Source organism: Pseudorca crassidens, chromosome 1 (assembly GCF_039906515.1).
Source record: "Pseudorca crassidens isolate mPseCra1 chromosome 1, mPseCra1.hap1, whole genome shotgun sequence".
In the NCBI taxonomy this organism is placed as follows: domain Eukaryota; kingdom Metazoa; phylum Chordata; class Mammalia; order Artiodactyla; family Delphinidae; genus Pseudorca; species Pseudorca crassidens.
In genome coordinates, this window is record NC_090296.1 from 90,731,313 (window position 1) to 90,754,929 (window position 23,617).

At 38.9% G+C, this 23,617-nt stretch overlaps 1 protein-coding gene across 9 annotated transcripts in view; it reads left to right on the top strand.

Annotated features, from left to right (window-relative positions):
* Positions 1-23,617, top strand: part of SEMA6D (semaphorin 6D) — a 584,591-nt gene that overhangs the window by 251,273 nt on the left and 309,701 nt on the right. For all 9 annotated transcript variants that reach the window (XM_067745918.1, XM_067745947.1, XM_067745962.1 and 6 more), the window contains exon 3: positions 4,538-4,609. The gene's annotated coding sequence lies outside the window, so the exon portion shown is untranslated. The remainder of the gene's footprint in view (positions 1-4,537; positions 4,610-23,617) is intronic.

Genomic DNA, 23,617 nt, shown 5'->3' on the forward strand with positions numbered 1-23,617 from the left:
GGTTTTAGGGACAATCTGTTCCTTGCTTCTTCCGGCTTCTGGTGGCTCCAGGCTTGTGACTGCATCACTCCAGTCTTCACCTCTGTGGTCACATTGCCTCCTTCTCTCCTGTGTGTCTTCTTCTCTGTGTGTCCGTTCCAAAACTCCCTCCGCCTCTCTCTTATAAGGGTACATGTGATTGCATTTAAGAGCCACCTAGATAATCCAGAATAAACTCCTCCTCTCAAGATCCTAAACTTTATCACATCTGTTGCTATATAAGGCAATATTCAGAGACTCCAGGGGTTAAGACACGGACGTATCTTTTTAAGGGTATCCAGTGATGGATACTTTGCAGTCCTCCATATGTACAAACCACCTGCACCCTTGCCAAAATGGAAACTCTCTCTTCTGTCTCTCCCACATTTAATTTAAATGCCTCTTTAATAGACAAGTGCCATAGACATGGGTCCATATGCACAGTTAGGTCAGAACACAAAGTGACAGTCCCATGGATTGCCTTATCTCACTGATAAATGAGGTCTTGTCATGGACCAAGTGGTTTTGTCAGAATTTGCACTCACTTAAGAAGTTCCTAAGTCCCTTGTGCAAATAGAAAAATAATTCCACAAGATATGTATGAATCCCAGTGATGAACAGAACTGAGACTCGAGCTAGAATTCTCCGTTCCTCTCTCCCATACTTCTTTTTCGTCCCTACCCCCCAACCCTCACTACTCACAAATACACAAGCAAATGCTCCTGCACAGCACGTAGAATATGTGCTCAATAAACACAAGAACTTCTTCAGTCCTGTATCCCCAGTGCTTTGCACATGTTAAATAATCAATAAATATGCTTTGACTAATGATATATAGATCTTTATTGTATAAAAAAATGGAAATATCCCTCATAAAGCTGTAATCACTTAAACTGGGCTTTTAACTTTAGCCTCTACCACTGTTAATTGCCTGGTTATTAATAATAAGCCCCTAAATATAGATCTCTGTACATTCATGTGTGTGTAAATAATTGTCCACATGCCATTTAAAATTCTTAGATACTTGCTTTGCACCATTGCTAGTGGTGCTAAACTCTTTTATGAAAAGAGAAAGGAAAGGGTCTTGCCAATTTTATAGTAATATTTACTTAGTGGTTTTCTCCAGGGAGACACATACTTTTCTGACATGCTTTCTTTTGACATACTTTTCAGATACCAAAATGTTCATATTTTTAATTTTCATGGAGAAAATGTAAAGATGAGAATTTTGATCCTTGTTTTATAAATGAAAACCTGAAGACCTAGAAAATCGTGATTTGCTCACGTCAGTGAGAAAGCCCTGTGTCCTCCTGATGCAATGCTGAGATCCTTTTAGAAGTGGTGTGCCAAGTTTCCAAGCATTTATTGTAATTTATGTTTCATGGACCAGTAATCATCCCTTACCCCTGAAATCATCGTGGATTGACAGTACTCCAGGTCTGTTGGGGCCAAGGGAATTAAAGTAATTATGATGTAAACATGCTGGTATTTATGCTAATGCTTGCTAGAAAATACAACCTCGAGAAGGTGAGTTGACTCAAGGCCTTATGACCAGTGTGTTCTCATTAAACGTTTGAAGCTGGCAATGCCAGAAGGCCAGCAAATTTGTAGGAAAAAATAACTTGAAAAAGTTAGCTAAATGGTAGATTTAGAAGTAAAGGAAGGGGTGGAGGAATGTAGAAGGCTGTTTAATTAGGGATAAACTTGTAAGAGTCAATCTAGATTTGTAGGAAATGGGTGGGATTGTTGCTGTACGTTATCACATTCCTTTTACATATCATGGCATTTTGCTTGGTCTGAGGGTATTGTCTCTATGCTTTCTCTAACAGGGTGCTAAGGGAAAATTGATATAGTTCTTTACCATCATGGGTTTCTGTAGGACCTAACCCAGCAGAATTGATGCCATTTAGTAGATGTGCCTGCTAGAGCAGCAAGTAGAAAGAAGACAAATTTGAACCCCATCCTCTATTAGCGACGTGATCTGCAAAAAGTTTCTCTGTTTCTGTGTGCCTTCGTTTTCTCTCATCTGCCGTATGGGAAATAATAAATCAACAGGGTTGTTTTGAGGTTCAGATGAGGCAGTTTACGTAACAGTGCTTGGTGAAGCATAGACCTGTATACATGTTATATAAATAACAGGCTTGTGCCACTGTTTGTCACTTGCTGCATTATATCTCACTGCCTTCTTGTTGGAAATAGAATACAATCAAGGCAATCAGCAATTTCAACATCCTTTAATTTAAATAATATGTGATACTATATACAGTTATATATGTATACCGACACACGTACGTATTTGTATGTGTGTGTGTGTATATATATATATACATATATATATTAATATCTGTGTTTCTTCGTTGTTGAAAATCAGGTGCAGCTGACAGTGATTTCTATCATTGGAGTTCTCTCATGATAGCAGATTTGGCTTGAATTAACAGCATTAGCAGAAATTGAGACTGCTTCATCCATTGTGACTGAACAGGGAATAAAATGGTCTAGAGACAAATGGCTTAAACCCTGAGCACTAGCTCAGCTAGGAGGCAGGCAACGAGAAGCAAGCAAGAATCATCTGACTCATACCCTTAGTTTAAGGGAATGAATGCTGGGATCTGAGAAGGAGGACAAGTCAGCAAGGCCCACAGTCAGCTAAGGTGATAATCCTGAAAGAGGTAACACTAGATATGAAGTGAGCTGCATTATGGAAAGCCATTTCAGAGCAAAGAGAGAGGTATCAAGAGCATCTGTTTCAAGACCTTCCATAAGACCATCTGCTGATCACAGCCCCTTAGTTTATATTATCACTGTTGATAGGCTGTCCAGATATTAAAGCAATACTCTTCTTTGGTTATCTTCTACAGCAGTCAAGAAAGCACAGATCAATTGCCAATATCCGATATCCAGGTTTGAATGGCACAGATGAAATTGTCCCCAACCGGTAATACTCAAACCAGAAGTAGTCCTGCCTCTGGGCTATATTCACTTACCTTCACAACACACTGGGAAACCATTCAGGATGATTCCTAAGACAAAGTCCTTCTACTCCACCCTGTCCAGGATCCCTTGGAATTTTCTCTATAGAAAACTTTCCCTAGATTTCTCTTACCATTGACCCTTGAATTCCTGAGGTCTCTGGATACAGAAAATCTGTCACTGCCAGATTCCTTAGCATAATTTCTTACTTAGTTTAGGTAAATAGCCTATCTTTTCTGAAGCCAGTGGTATACCAAGTGGGGGACGATGGGAGCGATCTGCCTGGTGAGGAGGGGTATCTTATCACTGATGTGGTTGAGGATTATCGGTGGACGGTGATGATAAAAGCCAGATATGCTTTTAGGTGGATGTATTACTGCTTTTAAATTCTTTATAGCCGTGCACCCCTTATTGCCTGAACTTTGGAATGCCATCATCTAAACCCAGGAACTTTTGGAACTATTGCTCTAAGGTTGTTTTTGTTTGTTTGTTTTTGCGGGGGAGGGGAGTGGGACATCAAAATGGTGTTCACTGTTTTTTTCTTTCTGAAGAATTTTCTTAAGACACTTAAACCTGTTCAATTATGCATTCAACAAGGGTTCACGGAGTATTGTTAGATCAAGTACCCGTACTAGATATTAGAAATACGATACTAATAGACAAGCCCTGTTCCATGTCCATCAGCAGCTCAGATATCTAAACATATTCCAGATTCTCCAAAAGCTATTTGTCTATTTGTTCATTTATTTTAAAAACATTTATCAAGTATCTACTATATGCTTTGTACTGTGCTATATATTGGAGATAAGGTTAACAAAGAAATACTTGACTCTGTCTTAATGTAGCTTCCGATCTCCCATGTATGCTTACCTCTCTTATTTATACAAATAGTACACAAATGTAGTCGCCTACTTATTACCTTCGTGATTTTTGCCATATCGGTATATCAGAAGTACTATTATTTTCTTAAGTTTTTTTTTTAAGTTGACTCACACTTAAACTTATAACCACCTTAAAAGGAAACACTTTATCTCTACCACAAGTAGGTAAATGAAAACTCCTATGGCTTGTGAAAAATATAAACACAATACAAACAAGCATGATTAATAAATACTAGCTGAATCTTGTGGTCTGCCAAGACCTATGTTAGTTAAAAGAGAGATTAGCAAAATGAGAGACATACTTTAATCAAAATAAGACTCTTTCCTTGAACTCAGCAGAATTAATTGAAAAGGAATGAACATTGTCACATGTGCCTTGGTGTTATTTCATCCGTGTCCTTATTCTACTTAACACGGTATTATTACCTATAGTAACCACATGACATGCTTTCTAAGGCCCTGTACAAGGCTGTTGGCTCACATATTAGTTCTGTATGGAGAAATCTTTTTGGTTGAAGGCCTTGAATTGCTTAGATAAACTGGGATTATAAACCTAACTCCAATTTATTTTCTCTTCGTTTAGTAAACTTCAGGCAATGCATTTTCACTGCATTTTTAGCTATTTTAATGTCTGTTTTTCTTTTCTTTTTTTTTCCTATTTCCTATAGAATGCAGAGCCTTGGATCTCTTGGCCACATATTGACAACCTGGAATCCTGAGGAAGACCAAGACTCCTAACGGTAAGACATGGGTCTTTTGCAATTATGTCTCTTGCACATGTGTATACTGCTATTTGATTTAAGTTTGAACTTGGAAGATTTATTCTTCTTAAGGAAATATCTATCATCTAATATGGATTTGTGCTTCAGTACTAGCACTGGACTAGTGCTAAGTTGTCAGGTTGGGTTAGCTCTTCAGATTGGATTCTTGATTTAGTATAGATCAAAATTCAAGTTTTACCATGATTTTTTAAACCTGCATTGCCAATTTAGAAAGACACAAAAGGAGGAGAATAAAGATAAATAATAGAGGCACTGCTTCAGAGCATACCATTTGAATAATAATCTAGGTCAGTTTGCTGCATGCCATACACCAAACATGCCTTACAGGGGTGTTTCCAAATTTAAATCAATGTCAGGTATTTTCTTTTCACAACCAAATGTATATACTGTAACAGCCATGTCGGACAGGCAGTTGACGGAGCAGGGCACGTTGTGTGGTGTATACAGAGGGAAATACTCCTGATTATGACCAAGTGACACAAGAAGAAGCAATCAAGTACCAAAGAAAGACTGTTAATTGACTGGGAAATGAGACCATTTTGCCTCCTGAATATTTGAGGGAGCAGGATTAGGGCAGTAAGCCATTCTATTCAAACAGTGACAGTGTTATAGGGTGACTAAGTGAGTATCACGGTAACTGTGAACATCTGTACAGACCCTGGGAGACACTGATAGACTGTTAATAGTGATGGTGTTGAAACCATTGTTGACTCCTGGTACAGTTTTAAGTCTGTTAATCCCTATAAATGGGTCTCCAAGATTCTAGTATTTTTGAAGTTCCCACTCCCATGAAAAAAAGATGGGACTCAGAATATTCAGGATTCCCTTTTCTTCTAAGTAACTTTTTCTTATTTCTTGAATCAGTGCTGATATACTCCTTGCTTAAACTACAACCCATTCAGTCATTCTCTAGTTATTTCCAACCTTCATGTCCTATGCAATCTGTAATAAAGACTGCTGCTCTTGTGGACAGGACCTTTCCTAATTTTTATGTCTGCTTTGTCCATGAGGCCCTGTTCCAATGGAAAGGTTAATTCTCAGAAAAAGGCTGGCTTACCATGAGATGGCAGTAGAGAGCAGCCTGACACACAGGCCCAGATTACTTGGTTTGGGGGCCAGGTTGGGGGCTGGGCCTAGTGGGAGGAGCTAGACTACCAAAGTAATCGGCTTTTGACTTTGTTCTTTGTTTCTATCTGGGAGTGCCTCTCTGAAGTAGGTGCTCAGCACAGCTGTTAAGTAAAGTCCTGATAGTAACATCTGAGGTTGAGAAATCAGGAGAAAGGGAGATAGTTCCTGAAATATACCAACCTCAGGTGATCAGAGTTCTGCTGGACTGCCACACACACACACACACACATGCACACGCACACACACACACACACACACACGTGAAGAAAGAGAAGGGGAGAGAAGAGTAGAGAAGAGACAAGAAAAGAGAAGAAGATAAACATGTTTCATCATTGGAAAGCAAGGCTAACTGAGATCAGCAAGAAGCCAGAAGGCAATTATGACTGATGGGAGCCACTTATGACAGCTCAGCTCTGAGGCCACATGTCTTGGCATTGCCTCTTCCTTCTTTAAAGAGGCCAAAGTGCCACTATACTAGACACTAGGGTGGGTTCTAACATCCTGTGCATTCTCTTACCCCCTATTGTACAGAGAAACCAGAAAATGTTAAAGATGGTTGGCATTTTCAAAAACTGCAGCCCAGGAGGTGTCATGCCTTGACCAAGGTCACTTAGTTAACTAGTGGCAGTATTAGGTTTAGAAATTCATTTGTCCTAATTGTCAATAGCCTATCCTTTCCAAATCAGAAGAGCTGGGGAAATTTGATATTTTCTCCCAAACTTAAAACACATTAAATGAGTCTGAAATTCGGTCATTTTCATTTTCCTTAATTACAGTTTTTGTCTATGGGACAAAATTTGGGCCACAAGGGCGTATGCGGTATCATCTGATTGTCTAGTAAGTTAACATGGTAATTGATAAATGTGCCACAGGATCTCTCAGAAATCTTATCCTTAGAAGTTACCTCAGTAATCATATATTGCTCTTCTAGCTGTTATTTTTTTCTAAGCAGAAAGCCTGAAATAGGAGGACAGATGGTGTATTTTTCTGTGGTCCAACTTTTCTTATCTTCAAAGAAAATCTTTTATAAAAACCCAATATGCAAAGCAGATAAAGTAAGTTTGGAAGAGGTAATGAGACTGCTTGAAGAGAGTGTTACCTGCTTCCCAATCATGCAATCCCACTCCATCCAAAATGGCTCCAGGACGGTATTGGAGGAATATGAATGCCTAGATGTAGTAGAAGAAAAGGAGCTTTGTGGCCAAAGACACTTGCAGTCAAATCTTGCCTGCATCTTTTATAATCTGTGTGACACTGATCTTGTTACTTGATTTCCCCCTGAGCTTCATCTTCCTCATCTGAAAAGTATGAGTAACATCAATATAATAAAGTTGTATTGAAGATTAAATGAGACATATATATACAAAGGAGTGCTGGGCGAAGAATGGATTTTAAATTGTTGATGCTGGAAAATGTTGATTTGATGATTGGAACTGGTTTCTGCAGTCTAAGTTAGAAGGTCATTCACTTCTAGGGTTGAATGTGCTTTTGTTCTGTCAAGAGCTACTTGCCTGGTGGCTAATAGTTATGTAGACATAGAGGGCTGAGAAAGCCATTTTTCTGGAGGAAGAGCTTAAGAGTACATTTTTGCCTTGTCTAGGACCTACATTAGAAACTGTAAGTAAATGGAGTTAGACAGTGCTCTGTTCCCATAAGAATCATGGGAACTTCCTAGGAAGTACAGATTCAGGCAGTACCTCTTCTTTAGGGTCAGCTTGAGAAAAAAATATTTTGCTAATACTGTTGGTGGCCTGGAAAATGGTTAGAAGAGGAGCCAGACAGTCAGTCCTCCATAGAAAGGTATGGTGGTCTCACACCGGCCACACAGCCCTGCAGTACCTGCTACTCACTAGGCCTTCCTCCTTGGCTGCCTCAAAGGTAGCTTTGGTGCCAATCTAAAACCGGCTCTGGAGAAGATTTGTGATTTGTAGAGCCCAGTGGATCCCTGATAATATCAGGCCAAGTTAGAGAATCAGCACCACTTGAGAGAGGTCTATGGCTGGGCTGGGGAAGTTCCTGGGCCAGGAAACACTAAGGCTAACCTTGGAGGAGATCTGCACCACAGGTTCAGTTCAGTAGTCATGCTTGAGTCTGTTGGCACACAGGAATGCAATCTGCAAGAACGGGTGTCTCTAGCTGCTTTCTCACCAAGCCCCCAGGAAGTCTACCTCTGAAACAGAGATCTGGTACCAACATTTATGTCTCTTCATAAAGTATCAAAAATTCTCACGCGTTAGAGAATTGGGGTTAATGCGCAAAAAGAAAGCTTCTCATAAAATAAAACTAATGAAATGTGGCTTTGAACAGATTTCAGAAATACATCTTCCAGCCTGCCTGGGGTCCCTTGGAAGGAAAAGGTTTCCTCTGCTTATCAGCAAACTATAGAAAACCATGACTGCACTGCTAGAAACTCACGACTGTCTTTCTTTTTCTTTGACCCAGAAATTCTTTCCTTCCCTTGGTCTCTTAAAACCCCTATTAGTGACCATTCTGTGACAGTGGCTTTGTAATCTCCCAGTTCTGACTCTTGAGTAGAAAAAAAGGGTTTATTGGCGAGCTCACAGGGTCTGGAAAGGCCGTTCCTTTCCCAGTTGGCTAGGAGAGCCGGAAGCCTGAGAAGGCTGTCCACAGGCTGTCTGGCGAGGGTAAAGGAAGAGGGGAGGAGGAGGCTTAATTCCTAGCTGGCTGGATATTGGAAGGTGGCCTCCTTTCCCTTTGGCACATGAGGGGGAATAGAAGGCCAAGAATCCTGGCTTAGTTCCTGTCAGCTTGTTGCCTTGTTTGTGGGCTTGTGGAGTGAACTGAGTCTGGAAGAAGCCTGAGAGCTGCCTGAGACAGGCTTACAACTGAGCCTAGAGGAAGGCAGACCCTCCCTGTCGCCACCGGGGTCAGAATCTCTTAGCCAGAAGCCTCTCTCCTTTCAGTTTAGAGAAGTAGATTGAGGAGTAAATGGCCTAATTAGTTGTGGAATGTTTGCTCAATACATTGGGGATCTTTTCTATTTTCCCATGAAATTACCATAAACATAAATTACAAACACTTTCACTTCTAACATCCCTAACTTAATTGCATGTATCAAAGGGTACATGGCATTAAGTCTTAAACTTTTGAGTATATTTTTGCAGCAACTGTTACATGACTCCAAAGAGTCATCTTAAAATATGATTCTTCTCAAAGGGACTGTGTGACCTCAATGAAATGCTCATTTATGCAACATTACTCTAGTAGGTACTGGCTTTATTAAAACCATTCAGTATCTATGCCAAAGGGCTACAAGCAAGAAGGCACTAAGTCTTAATAATTTTTGTTTCCCTAGTGCTTAATAGAGTATTTACAGCTTTATTGAAATATAACTGATAGGCAAAAACTGCACATTTTTAATGTATACAGTTTGATAATTTGGGACATATTCAAGCACCTGTGACACTATCACCACAACCAAAGTAATAAAAATATCTGTCACGTCCAAAAGTTATCTTGTGTCACTTTGTTTTTTATTTTCTGTTTTTGTTTTGTGGTAAGAACACTTAACAAGAAATCTACCCTCTTAAATTTTTAAGTGTGCAATACTGTATTGTTAGCAATAGCCACTATGTCGTACAGCAGCTCTGTAGAACTTATTCACCTTGTATGACTATAAATTTATACCCATTGAACAATTGCCTATTTCCTCCCCCCATCCCCTGGCAGCCACCATTCTATTTTCTTCTTCTATAAATTTGACTATGATAACTACCTCATGTAAGTGGAATCATGCAGTATCTGTCATTCTGTTACTGGCTTATTCCACTTAGCATAATCTCTTCCAGGTCCATCCACAGTATTACAAATGGTAAGATTTCTTTCTTTTTAAGGGCTGAATAATATTCCAGTGTGTGAATATACCACATTCTCTATACCCATTCATCTGTTGATGAACATTTAGGTTGCTCCCATATCTTGGCTATTGTAAATAATGCTTCAGTGAACAAGGGAGTGAAATAATCTTTTTGCGATCTTGAGTTCAGTTCTTTTGGTTGTATACCTAGATGTGGGATTGCTGGGTCATATCATAGTTCTATTTTTAATTTTTTGAGGAAACTCCATAATGTTTTTCACAGCAGCTGCTCCATTTTACATTCCCACCAAAAGTGAACAAGGGTTCCAATTTCTCCAAAACCTCACCAACACCTGTTATTTATTTATTTGTTTGTTTATTTATTTTTGATGACACCCATTCTAACAGGTGTGAAGCGATATCTCATTGTGTTTTTGATGTGCATTTCCCTGATGATTAGTAATCTTGAGCACCTTTCCATATATCGGTTGGCCATTTGTATGTCTTCTTTGGAGAAATGTCTATGCAAATCCTTTGCCCATTTTCTAATTGGGTGATTTTTTGCTTGTTTGTTTGTTTTGTTTTTTTGTTTGCTATTGAGTTGTAGGAGTTCCTTATGTATTTTGGAAATTAATCTTTGTCAGATATATGGCTTGCAATTATTTTTTTCCTGTTCTATAAGGTGACTTTTCACTCTGTTGATTGTTACATTTGCTGCATAGAAGTTTCTCAGTTTGATGTAGTTTATGTTTGTTTATTTTTGCTTTTGTTGCCTATGCTTCTGGTCATATCCAAAAAATCAATGCCAAGACCAGTGCCATGAAGCTTTTTTCCTATGTTTGTTCTAAGAGTTTTATAGTTTCGGGTCATACATTTAAGTCTTTAATCCATTTTGAGTTTATTTTTAAGTATGGTGTAATATAAGGGTCCAATTTCATTCTTTTGTATGCAGATATCCAGTTTTTCCAACACAATTTATTGATGAGACTTTTCTTTCCCCATTGTGTTTTCTTGTTTCCCTTGTCAAAAATCAGTTGACCACATATTTGTGGTTTCTTTCTGAACTCTGTTCTGTTCCGTTGAATCTTTATATCTGTATTTATACAAGTACCATACTGTTTTAATTACTAAAGCTTTGCAATATATTTTGAAATCAGGACGTGATACCTCCAGCTTTATTCTTTCTATTAAAATTGCTTTGGCTATTCTGGGTCTTTTGTGGTTCTATATGAATTTTAGGATTGTTTTTTCTTATTTATGTAAAAAGTGCCATTGGGATTTTGATAGGAATAGCATTTAATCTGTAGATTGCTTTGGGGAGTGTGGACATTTTAACAATACTTTAATAGAGTATTGAGGGAAAGACAGTAATGCTCAGCAAATATTCCCTTTGTTCCCCTATATTTCTTGATCCTTTTGCAATTAGTCAGGGTGCTGTGACCATGAGTGGAAGTGATGAGTGTGTCACTTCCAGACTGAGGAAATGAAAGCACATATACAGTTTTTCATGATTTTATGGTATGATTTTATGGCAATCAAGGAGACACGTGTTCTAGATGATATAGCTACAGGATGATGGAGTGTCCATCAGCTAGGATCCCTGAGTGATAGAGTCTCTACTGACCCCACACTGGACATAAAATATGAGCAAGAAATAGGATTTTGTCATTTTAAGTCACTGAGATTTGGGGGTCAGTTTGTGACTTGCATAATGGAGCTTGTCCTGACTAATACAAGTACCAAGCCAGTAGTGAGCACTTCCCTCAAGTTGTTCACAGTGATGCTACTAAATGATGGGGCTCTAGTGGTCTAGTGAGAGTTTGTGCAGAGTATGGTAGAACAAAGAGAATTGTTGGGGGGAAGACCTGTACCACAGAAGCGGTGACATTTATCCTAGGTCGTGAAGGGAGACCTGGGCATGTTCCAAGCAGAGGAGATAGGTAGGGCATTCTAAGCAAAGGCAGATAGAAAAAGGTTCTAGATTTGAGATCTTGACACTTTATTCATTCATTCATTTGGCTCTACTCTCAAGACTGGTGATTAGTTTAAACATAGATTTCACAGAGGAATTGGTAGAGAAATGAACTATAAAAGTTATTAAAATCAGGTTGGGAGAGGCTTTATCTCATTCCATTTATGGAGAATTCTAAATGATGTTTACAACCTTTAAATGTAAGCTTTTATTTGATGAAAGGAGATGGACTTAATTATTATACTCATTTTATGTATGTGAAGAATCTGAGAATTTGATACACATTATTTTCTTTTTTTTAATTTTAATTTTTTATTTTATTTTTGGGGGGACTCCATTGGGTCTTTGTTGCTGCGCGTGGGCTTTCTCTAGTTGCAAGCAGGGGCTACTCTTCGTTACCGTGTGTGGGCTTCTCGTTGCAGTGACTTCTCTTGTTGCAGAGGGCGGCTCTAGGCACGCAGGCTTCAGTAGTTGTGGCTCACAGGCTTAGCTGTTCCGCGGCATGTGGGATCTTACCAGACCAGGTCTCGAACCTGTGTTCCCTGCATTGGCAGGCAGAGTCTTAACCACTTTGCCACCAGGGAAGTCCAATACACATTATTTTCAAGTTCAATTAAACGTAAATCAATGGTGGAGCTTAGAAACTGTTTGAGTTAGGTACTATTTCTTCCACCTATCTATTACCCTATCTACAACCTTTCCCATGCTCCTGTCTCCCCCAAAAACTAAACAAACAAAACAAAACAAAACAAAAAATCCCCCAAACCTGAAGTCATTTTAGAAACAAACTCTGGGAACAGGGATGGAGGAAGTGTGGACATAGACTAGAGCTAACGTGCTCAAGCAAACTGTCTGACCTAATTCAGTCAGTTGTTTAATTTTTTGTCCATGAACTCATCCCATTTACCCCATCCTAAGACAACTCCTGCTCCATTTCTCAGATTTTTTCCCTAACTCCAGTCGATTTATTTTCCTAGCACACTCTCACTTCCCTCCTTTACCAAGAGGCCTTGGGCAGATGATTTCTTTAGGTACAAATCTATCTTTCATCCAAAAAGATGTTGGCACTCAAAGAAGGAGGAGACAGTACTACTAAGCAGTCTTGTAGAAAGATCATATTGTATGATTAAAGGCTCATGGTGTGGGAACAATGTAGATGAATCAGAAAACTGACGTTTCATAAAGTGGAATATATTTTATTTTCCCTAATTCATTTAACCAAAATTTACTGACTAGATTCACAAACTATATATGCCCCAAATTTCAGGAAAATATATCATTTTTTGGAATTAATTATAGTGTTTGGGTTTTTATTTCTGCAAAAAGATGCATGTTTTCAAATACTACATGAACTCCTGCAGGAAGCAGCAGGTAAATTATGTTATCAGTCCTAATAACCTGGGTAGAGTATCCAATAAGGAACACCTGGGCGCTAATGACACCACCTTTTTGAGTTCACCTGGATGGGTAACTCATTTAAATTGCTTTTCCATAGCTACAGAGAGACCACAGTCTCAGCCCTGGCCAGCCTGTCTCAAGTGTTGCCATTAGTCTACAGCAGAGAAAGATCACGAATGACCTAGCATAACCCATTTTCACCACGAGAAAAACACTCAAATCACAAATTATAGTAATTAGGGATTAACATCATCATTTTATATTTGGAGAAGAGCATATTGCTATCATTATGAAAAAATTTAGTCTATTTAATGCTTTAATAAGCAAGCGAATTCTGCTGGAAGGATGTAAACAGTCACAGAATTCAGTATTTTTACTAATGATTTTTGTGTGTGGATGGAATGATGCAGCGAGGAGCATCTAACTAACTGTTCTCTATACATTTCATTTTTCTCAAGCTTGCCGTTGGCTTCATTGATGAAGCTGACCAAAAGATAAAACCAGAGAAACTGTTTTTGTACTAGATACCGTGTTGTAATCTAGTAAACTGTGGGAGAGAGAACATTGTCTTAGTCTCCTCTTAGTTCAGCTCTTTCGATGTAAATGCCCAATCAGGTGCTCATAAAACTGAAATTATGACCTTCATTTTCTGTGGCTTGAAGTTAGAGCAAAAGTGTTCCATCAATAAAATCTTCAGTGGTTTTTCGATCCTCATTATATCACCCAGCAGTTCTCTCCTTGAGTTGAGATAATAGCAGCAATTAGGCAGCTTTTATTTCTCAACCCCTTTTAACTTTTGCTGTCTTATAAATGAGCACACTGCATATATACGTACCCGCTATAGAAAGAAAGCTGGCCAGTGTCAGAAGCGGGGTAAAAACAATTAGCCCATTCATGAATTATTCTTTATTTTTCACTTTAGCCCCAAAGGTTAAATGTGAATGTGCTTAGTTGCCTCACTTTCTATTTTGACCACATGTGAAAGCTTTGATGCAGTTCTGCAGAGAGTAAGAAAAGTGAGATTTGTGAAAACTCAAACACACTTGCATTTATTAATGGTCAGTAATGGCATGTAATTAAAGTAATTACAGGAAGGCAAACAGACAATTAACTTGTTGGAAGTGTCAAGGAAGGGCAATAACAGAGTTTAAAGTTCTTGTCTGTCTGGTTCATCTTTAAGTCCCACAAATATCATAAAGAAAGAGTGATGCTAACCAGGAGGATTGGACTAATACCAGACCTCTGTGAAGCCACCATGGAGCCTGTAACGGAAAAGCCAAGGGCCAAGGGCAATATACTGGGGTAGTGTGGGATGGAAGGAAGGGAAGTAGAACCAAAACAGGCTTTGTGAATGAGCGTGGCTTTATCAGAGCTTTGGCAAAGATTAACTACAGCAGATGGCAAACAAAGAATGATGAACTTCCTTCTCCATCAGTCTTTGTGCTTCAAAATCTGAAACACATCCTTCAGCCCTGATTGGTCTTGGTCAAAAGTCACTTCATGCATATATTAATTTTATATTGCCAAGTGGGTTATAAGCTCTTGGGGGACCAAACTTATTTTAGGAAGCTTCCTCGTGTTCTGCCATGCTGAGCACAGAGCTGAGTGTCATTTGATGAGTCGGAGGGTCCTGAATTGCCCATCCATCATCTCCATCCCTGGCCTTTTTCTGTATGCCAAGTTAAGTGAGGGGCAGGCATGATGCTGAGAACCCTATCTCAGTTATTGAGACTGGCCGCTTATGAATCCTATATGTAGCCACTGACACAAGAACTCCGCTAACAATACTAATAAGTGCGTACGTATCAGGTATCTTTTATGTACTACACACTTTATTCTTATCTCATCAGAACAACTCTGTGAGGTTGTCTCACAGGAGGTGGGGGGAGTCTGATTTCTATTATGTCTGTGTAAAATAAGTTGAAATTGTAGAGTAGCAACTTGGAAACCGACCTTTGGGATGAGTAAATCAGAAGCTCTTTTATTATTAACTGAATAATTGCTATATAGTAGATCTAGGGGCCATTCGCAGTCAGAGGAGTGCAGGGATAAGAAGACGGCTCCTGCCTCCCTAAATTAACACACCCATCTAGAGACCAATGCAATACTGCAACATTTCTTAAATTCATTATTTTCTTATCATTGTTACTGCACTGACCATGTTCTTTGTTATTTCTCACCTAGAGGAAAGCAGTGCTTTCAAAGCCTATTCCTTAATTCTATCTCTTCCTATCTCCAATGTATTTGATGTACTTCTCCTGTGTAATGGGTTTCTCCTATCTAATGGGTAATTCTGATCATGTTGTTCTCCCACTCAAACACCTTCAGTGGTCCTCCGAGGTCTACATGACAAAATCCAATCACCTTATCCTGACAGTCACAATTACCCACAAGCTGGGCCCAACTTGCCTTTTGTAACTGATCCCCTATTACTCTCCTTCAGACATCCTAAATTTCAATTTAAATAGCACTCTTCATGTGTCCTATACATTCCTTGAGCTTTCTTACCTCCATTCCCTGGCTTATGCTACCCCAAATATTTTTCCACCCTGCAATTCTGTCTTTATTTCAAGACCTACCTCATATGTCACACTAATGACACACCCTTACCTAATAATCTCCCACCCCCTTCTACCTCCCAAGGTTCTTATTTGTAGCATTTTAGCTTGTATTTATTTATTTCTAGATACAGCCATCTCCATAATAACACTAACATTCTTGTGGAGGACAAAGTAGACCTTTGTCCTACTTCTGATTCTGTCTTCATAATGAAAACCTAATAACCTAAATAAACACACTTCCCCCAACCCTGCTACCTTCCTCTACCTAGAGAATTTCTGCTTAATTAGGAAGACCCAGTTTGAATACACCTCTTGAAGAAAGACCTTCTTAAACCTTCAAGGCTTGTTCAAGTGCTCTTTTGTGTTTTTTCTTTGTCTTTTATTCATATTTTCATCTTAGATCTAGATCATCAAAATGAAATTATCTAATTATAGGCCTGTCTTCACTATTAGACTCGAAATCCCCCCAAGGAATTATCTAGTATTAAATTACCTGAGCCTTGAGCATCGTAGCTACTATATTGTAGGTGCTCAGTACTTTCCAAATGACTCTTTCAGGGCTCAAATCCATGAAGCTTTCATGATAAGGCTGGAGACAGTAGATGAGGGTACTTTAGATAAGAGTAGAGAGCCCTTTTTGAGGTGAACAGCCACAAAACACTGCCAGTTTTCAGGTCCTAAAATTATGTTCAGCTTGGGATTTGTCATCTTGAACTCCACAGCCGGGCTCACTTACAGCTACAGAGTAACTCTGTGCTCAAGTGCATGAAGAGGGTAAGTACCTTTGGCAGATTTGAAAAGAGTTTGGTTGGATTCTAAAAAGGAGCAAGTGTTTTAAACTCAAGCTTTTTTAGACACCTGAGCTCCAACTATTTGTACTGGGACATTTCCCATGGTTCTTTTTCTCAGCCTGGCTATGACTATTTCCAAGAATCTGAGAATGATGGGTACAAGTCTCCTTTAACCCACAACCACTGTAGTTTCCAGACACCTGGCCCTGAAGTTGGGCCACTGGCAACGCCAGTTACTTCCAACTTGCAAATCCATTGAGCTCCATTGCTGAGTATGTCTGCAGTGCTCCGAGCAAGAGGGGAAAGTGGTATGGCTTAGTCTGTAATCACTGTGGACTATTTCCCTCAACGCTAAACCCTGACCCTAGTGCTAGGAAGGAACCACAGGTACATGCTATGTATAGGTCAGCCCTGCCTGTTTAAGATATAGGTATGTGTTTATGTACAAAATCATGTCAAAAAAAAAAAAGTAAAACTCAATGTAGGAGTCCCAAGGAGGGGTAGAGGTGTGACCTGTCAGGTATGTTTAATTATAGAAAACTGCCTAGAAGAAGTCATTTTTCTGAGAGATGAGGGGGAACAGCCGTTTTAGGTGCAGCATGCAGTATGGTGTAAGTAGACTTTGACAGTGCCAAGAAAGACATGCAAGGAAACAGGCAGATCCTATGGCTAGAGCAAGGATTCTGGGTAGGTAAATCGAAAATTATTAAATCTCTGAGAATGGGGGTTTCAGTAAATGATAAGTCTAGAATTTAATTTAAAGATATGACTTGATGACAACAGGGGACCATTATAAATTATTGAGTGAGGGGAAAGAAACATGGTAAAATATTTTTGAGGAAGATTGGTTTAAAACTTTTATAGTAAATATATTACAGAGGAAAGACCTAAAACTTGGGCACTGTGAAGGAGTTTGCTGCATTAAGTGTATGAGCTGATGAGAGCTTAGACCAGGGATTATATGCCATCATGACCTGCTCCATGACAGGCATCCATATTCCAAAGCAGAACACTTTCAGAATGGCATCAGAATCCTTCTCAACACAGCTCTCTGGGAAGCCTCTACCAAGCAATTTAAGTTGGCAAGCTAGATGACGCCTAAATGCTATTCCTGTTTTAGACTATGGTATAATATGTGGAAATGACATAACTGGGGCCATTATGTAGGAATGCTAACAGGAATATGTAGGATATGCTAACAGGATGACATGAACATAGAGGATGAGGAAAAATGAGGAACAGGAAATGAATGAAAGTGTAGTAACCTAAGGGACTACAAAGAGTTGTTCTAAGAATGTAATAGAGAAATATGGGAAGAGTTCTTATTTTGATAAGAAAAGGAGATATTCATTAATCCATTAGGTTTAGGTCTATGTGAATGTAATTAACTAGATAAAAATGGCTTACAAAGAGGATGAGATATAATATTGAGGTTGATAACATTTATTCATTCAACACTTTTAATATATTTTGAGTAATTACTCTGTACCAGGTACATTTTTGGGTGTAGAGATGCATCAGTGAACAAGCCTGGGGCATCAATTCCAACAATAAGGGGGAACAAACAAACATAATAGATACAATAAATAATCATGTAGTTTATAAGAAGGTGATAAATTTAGTAAAAGAAAGAAAAATGTGTAGCAGCATAAGAATGATCAGGAATTCAGAGGGTACCGAGGGAATGAGGAGTCATTCATTTAGCCTCACCATTTGTCCTACTGTCAGAATATTTGTTAGGTCAACTCCATACGACTTAAGAAATGTTAACAATTACTTTCTAACCTCTGATCATAGAGACTCACTGGCCATAGACCCTTCAGGCTATGGAAACGTGTGCTAGGGCTTTTTAGGAGACAAGAGATTCAATATCTTGACTCATACTAATCTTGTTGCCTTCCACGAAAAGAAAGTCCAGGTAACCTCCAGTGACTGAATAGAGTGGAACATTTGGCCTGTTGCATTTTCTGTGTTGCTTTCATGGATAAATTTATGTTGCAAAGGATGGTGAGGGCAGATTGCCTGATTTTGCCCACCAGAGTCTTAACTGTAATAGTCAGATAGAGTCTATTTACATTTCTATCAATTGCAATACCTGGAGGAGATTTTAAACCCAGGAGTTTTTGAGGACCATGGAAGGATTTGTTGAGGGATTAAATCTACTCTTTGGAAGGGAACTAAATGTATTTTACTATTCAGTTACCATGAGACTACCTTTACTATGGAATGACCATCAAGAACAGTGGTGTTGAGATTTCCATCTTCATGCCCTTCTCAGTAAGGATTTGTTAAAATCTCTCAACTCTCATAAAAGAGGGATGATATCTATGCTGGCTTACTTTGAACTCTTCTCCTCTTTTGTTGTTCCTGATTTTTGGAGCTTCTTTGGTTTGCTACAAATGCCCTGCCTTGTTTCCGTATACATAGATGTGGGTTTCCTATTTCAGGGTCCTTATTGATAGTTCTAGGCTTCTAATCCGCAGAAGCTTAAAGTTCACTTCACACTGAACCTTTGCAGAGATTTTTGTTTAGGTCACCAAATGCTGGCTGCCTGCTTTACATGTTAGCCTCATAAATGACTTTGGTTTATTTGCCTGGCCCTGCAACTCTTCTCGTGTAGGAGGGCTCCCTCCTCTTTACATTCTTTTTGCCACAGTCAGCATTTTCTCTGCATTTTGGAGCACTCTAAGCGCACTCTGGCAGCAGGAAGGGTATTTTCAGTCTCTTTTTGGCAGTAAGAGTCTTCTTTTGCCTGGCACCAAGCTGAAAACATTCCCCATCGTGCAGTGCTTTGACATTGTCTCAGCAGTTGCAGTGCAGAGGTACTTCCTGTGTAGCACTATTAAATATCCCTTCCCCATCAACCGCCCTTCAGGGACATTTCCTGTGTGTAACACTATTGAAATTCCTGCCCCATTAGTAGTAATGCAGGGATGCTTCTGTGGTACTTTTGGGACACATCATTACATCCCTTCCATCGAGAGGGGTGATGCATGGATACTTTTGGTTTTAATTAAATATTTTGTTGCAGTGGCTACACAGCAACTCAGGATCCTTATTGTTTATTTCATTTCTGATATCATTAGAGTTCTTCAGAAGCATATGAAATACTACTACCAGTTAGTTGATGAATCTAATATTTTATTCCCTTGTCAGAGTCATTCAAGCCATGGATATTCAGGCATGGAAATGATGGAATCCAATCAGGTTTAAGACCCCATGTAACATATGAATTCATAATAGCATTCAAGAAGGAAGCAAAACCTATACCATTTATATCTATCTTATACTATTTATATTTTTTCATTCTATTCCTCATTCCTGACAGTCAACAATAAATAAAAATACAATCTAAATCCTATCATTGTCAAGAGAGTAGTCAATTCAAAGAGCAGTTTCAAGTTGTACAGTTGTGGGGAAGGGAGAAGAGAATGTCATGTGATTTCCTGTGGGATAAATCCTGACTCTGATTAGAAAACTTATTTATTAAGCCTTTTCTATTTATTCCCCAAAGACTACAGGGATGGTTGTAGTATATCACACTGGATACACAAATCTTAGGATAATGTAATTATCTATGAATACTTATGAACATTCAGCCTAGAGAACACACCAACTTGGAATTTGTACGGATATGGCTTTTATGTTATGGGAGATAGAAATTCATCGTGCTCTTAGATGAATGCCATATCTTATCACCATGACTAAACTGAATGAGATTAACTATGTGGTCAAAATCTGAGTCACTCAGACCTGCAAAACAAGCACAAGAGAGATCAATATTTCTAGATCCATGTTAAGGTAATGAGTCACGTTGAGTGAAACCAACCAGCATTTTTTTGGGTCACATCCATGTTTCTTATGGTATCCAGCATGGTCTAATTTTGGAGAAGTGACTAATACGTTGGAAGAAGGAATAAACACAAAATGAACACAATTAGATAAAGACATAACCATACCCCTCAAGAAAAAAAAAAAAAATGAAGGTCACCAGGAACAAATACATAGTAAAACATTTTGTACAGAGAGTAAAATACTCTGGCTTAATTACAATTAAACCTATACCAAAGAGGGTCATACAATATTTAACCCTAAGAGAGTTTTGTCAGGCTCAATTGTATTATCTATCCAGCTTTCTAGAACGATGTCATTAAGTTGGGTTAGCTTGACCAGTGTCCAGAACTGGTGTCACATGGAGAAAAGCAAAGCAGAAAACCCAAGTGGGCTAGCCTGTAAATCTGTCCTGAGAGTGGCAGATGAGCACAGCACTGAGCCATAGTAGCATCGCAGTCAGGTCCATATTTCATACAGCCCAGACACGTAGCACTGCTCTCTGCTGTGCACCCAATGATGAGCTCTTTCATCAGCCACAGTTAACAAAATAGGAGAAGGCAATATTGTTTTCCAAAAGGAGCCAGAAAGATTCAGTCCACAGGGCCAACAACACTGTTTATTCCAAGTCCACATTATTGGACTGTGTTTGTTTAGCTAATGAAAGAACAGGATAGCCAAAACTCTGCTTTGTAGTGAACTAAAATAGGGCAGTAGGGCCAGGTAAGAGAGTAATGGTTAAATATCCAAAGAATCTAATAAAAGCCAAAGTCTGCTAAAGTTCATCGTTACGGCTAGTGAGAAAATGGGATTGTTGATACTTAATGACCAGGGCTAAGAACTCATTTTTAGTTAAAGCATTAAAAGCAGTATACAAGGCAGAGTTGCAAACAATATCAGGCTATGCAAAGGACAGCTGCAGTCAACGTTCCCACTAATATTTTCCATCCGTGTACTGAGTGATTTTGTAATGTGCAACTGAAGTCAAGAAAATAAACAGATGTGCACCACAGGCAAGAACAACAATGAAAGAACTTGCGTAGATTTTATGAAGATTGCACTTTTGATGTTGATTCTGCTGGCGAGACAATAGTGTTGGAAAAGGTCTCCTATATGTAAAGTTGTGTTCTATTAAGGAAGATGAAGGTGTTGATATGTCCCAACAACCCAAAACGTTTTGAGCTCTTTATAGTGGATCTGCATCCACTCTGAAACACCCTTCACACATTCCCATCATGAGCTCCAGTGCAAGTTTGCCAGCCAGCAGGAAATGCATTACAATGAAGAAAACAGGCTTACCAAAGACTCACATCTGTTATCTTGGCCTCATATGCACCCTGCTGAAACCAGCTTCTCCACCTGGTCAAAGACATGGGAGAGTATAATTATATTATAATGAATTCTTGGCATTGCAAAACTATAACTGAGTTTGTATATTTTATAGGGAGAAGAATTTAGACCAGGAATTTAATTGATGACACCAATGCTAAACCTATACTACTGTTGACTATGAACGGCTTAAAACACCCTTCATGATTTGTCCCTATATGTTTATCTCCTTTGTTAGCCCTGCCATTTCGCAAGCATCCTGCAGTCGACTCATATATGCAATTTGACATTCCCATAACACACCATTATTTTCAATTAAATATTCTTTGAGCAACTACTAAATAGCAGTCATGGACCCTGTTTTTACAGTGGTCCTTGCCCTAAAATCTAATAGGCAAAAGAATATTAAACAAATATACAAATAGATATTTAAATCAAAGTGTGACATTTTTATACAAGTAACACATTAATACCTTCTCTTTTTAAAGACAATCGAACTACACAAATATATAGAGTGAAAAGATAAGTGCCTAGATTAGCCAAGACCTGTTGGGAGTGAAAAATGCCAAATCAAATTAAGGAATTTATTGGTTACATAACTGGGAGATCCAGAGATGGGCTGACCTTAAGGTATAAGCAGTCAGTAAACTAGATACAAAGACTCAAATGATCAGCCTCTTTCCCTTTTCGTCTTTCCTGTCTTCTCTCATTTCCTCCTGGCTCAGGAAGGCAGAGATTGGGAACATGTCTTTAGCTAGCTGGAGGTTAATCGTGCTTATATTGGTAGTGGCCCTAGAAAAAAAGAGAATGCTTTCCACTCGCACTGTCCACTTATAAAATTTCAGGGAAGGACCCTGATCGGGTCCTCTTAAGTCCTAAGACCATCTTTACCAATCCCTGTGCAAGAGAATCTGTACTGCAATTGGCATCCCCATAAGAACCTTAGAAGAGACGGAGAAGAATAGTTCCCTAAAGGAAAGTTGAGGAAATGATTACTGATCAGGTAAAAGCTATAGATGCTCCTCCCTCCAAACCCCACTCCTCTAAAGAGGTCACTGCTGTAAAAATTAGTTTTTGGGGTTTCCCTGATGGCGCAGTGGTTGAGCGTCCGCCTGCCGATGCAGGGGACATGGGTTCGTGCCCCGGTCCGGGAAGATCCCACATGCCGCGGAGCGGCTGGGCCCGTGAGCCATGGCCGCTGGGCCTGCGCGTCTGGAGCCTGTGCTCCGCAACGGGAGAGGCCACAACAGTGAGAGAGACCTGCTTACCGCAAAAAAAAAAAAAAAAAAAAAATTAGTTTTTGTTTTACTAGGCCTATGTCCATGCATTTCTAATACATGTAAATATATACATTTATACACACATCTGTGCATAGACATGTGCATATTTGCTTATGTGTATATATATATGTGTACATATGCACATACATAGATATGTCTATACATGTATGTGTATGTTTACGACTTTCTTAAAAACATAAATTGGATTATAATATATGTATTGTTTTATAATTTTCTTCACTTGGCATTATATATTGGAGACTTTCCATGTCACAAAAAAATCTTGTATATTTTTCTAGTATTTCTCATAATTTTACTTTTTGTATTTAGCTTTTTCCTTCATCTGAGTTTTGGTGACTGGTTAGAGGCAATCTATCTGCCTCCCCCGAAAGCCACCACCACAAAATTACCAGTCACTTGCCTCAGTACCATTTATTGAAGAGCTCATCCTTTCATGGCTGATTTGAGAGCCTATGTATACTAAATGCTAAATCTCTGATATGTGTGCAACTGTTTCTAGCCTTTCTATTCTGTTCTGCTGATATATTTGTACATTCGTCAATCAATCATACTATTTTTTTTTTTACTTTTTTTGTTTCTGTCATTACTATTCTTGTTATATAAGTAATACATAGTATTCTGTTTGCACATGGTTGAAGGAGTATAGAAATATCTAGAGGAAACATGGAAGACCTTTTTTTTCCCCTCTCATTACTCCCCCTGCCTTCCTCCCAACTGTCAAAAACTGGGAGATATTATTCTCATTTCCTTATGTGTTTCCATATAAACAAGAAGCTATATAGACAATTTTGTTCTTTTTATTAGTATAAATGTGATCATGCTATACATATGATTTCAA